Source organism: Galeopterus variegatus, unplaced genomic scaffold (genome assembly GCF_000696425.1).
Source record: "Galeopterus variegatus unplaced genomic scaffold, G_variegatus-3.0.2 Scaffold4292, whole genome shotgun sequence".
Classification (NCBI taxonomy): Eukaryota; Metazoa; Chordata; class Mammalia; order Dermoptera; family Cynocephalidae; genus Galeopterus; species Galeopterus variegatus.
In genome coordinates, this window is record NW_007730403.1 from 100,025 (window position 1) to 101,377 (window position 1,353).

Sequence of the window (1,353 nt, forward strand, 5' to 3'; positions counted from 1 at the left end):
TACGGGGGCGACACTGAGGGTTGCGATCCATTGCCGGACACGGAAAAAAGATAAAAAAAATTAACTGGTAGAGAACCGAGATTCAAATCCAGGTCTTCCTCTAAGGTTGGGTTCTTAACCACTACGCTTTGCTGCTGGAGAAATCAAAAGAAACTTCCAAGAAAAAGTTTGTACAAAAAAGTCACTTACATACAGATTCTTAAAAGAAATCAATAAAGAAAAAAGTATTTTTTTCCTAAAAAAAAGCAACATGGTGTAGTAGAAAGAGTACAGTCTTCTGAATTAGACAGACTGGTCTGTTTTCCTGCTTAGACCCTTGGTGCTGTAGCTACCACATCTGTAATATGCGGGTGATAATATTTATCTCGTAAGAACTAAATAGCCTATATAAGTAAAGTATTTGATTTTCACTACTGTTTGAAAACATATATGGATCCTTTTTTAGAGATCCACAAAAGTTCCATCTCAGAAAAAGCATATTCTGATTCTTCTAAAGCACTTAAGTAACAACTGGTAATAAATGGGAAAAAAAAAAAAAAAAAGGGAAGAGCCAACCTTGGCTAAAAATAGACTTGAAATACACATCTTAAAAGCATCTATGATTCAGGCATCAGAGAAAAAGCCAGGGGTATGGTTAATGAGATGAGACTGAACGTAGATGACAAGAAAAGGAACAGGCAGAACCAGAGTGCTTAACAACCTAAACCCAGAGCTTACATCTAGAAGAATCGTCAACTGCTGAAGTTAAGGCTGATGAAAGGAAATTTATGACAGACTGTATACCAAGTTCTGGAAAGCAAAGGAAGCATTTATTCGTTCATTCAACAAATATGTATTAAACACCTACATAGCAGTAGTGTTCAAGGTGCTGGAGACATAGCACTTAAGAATGCAAAGTATTGATATTCTATCAGGGAGCGACAGACAGTGCTGGATGCTGATAAGTCCTATGGATAAAAACAGCAGAGTAAAGGAGATAGGAATGCTTGGGGGTTGGCAGGGAGGGGTCGTTATTTTATACAATCAGGGTAGGCCTCTCAGATAAGAAGACATTTGATCTGGAAACCTACAAAGAGAGGGGGTGAGTCATTTGGATTTCTAAGGGGAAAAGCATTCTGGCAGCAGTAAGTGCAAAGGCCCCGAGGAATCAGCGTGTCTGACATATGGAAGGAAAAGAAAGCCATAGATGGAGTAAAAGCGTGAGGGGGAGAATACAGAGGTGGAGGTCAGAGAGGTAACGAGGTACCAGCCTATTCAGGGCTTTATTAGGCTACTGTGAGGACGTCGGCTTTAACTGAGGGACACGGGAAGTGATTGGAGGGTTTTGAGCAGAGGGACGTCTTGATCCAACAC

At 40.1% G+C, this 1,353-nt stretch overlaps 1 protein-coding gene across 1 annotated transcript in view; it reads right to left on the bottom strand.

Moving 5' to 3' along the window:
- The window catches only part of LYST (lysosomal trafficking regulator), a gene marked incomplete at its 5' end in the record, with an annotated part of 145,646 nt that overhangs the window by 55,241 nt on the left and 89,052 nt on the right, over positions 1 to 1,353 (bottom strand). The window lies entirely within an intron of this gene.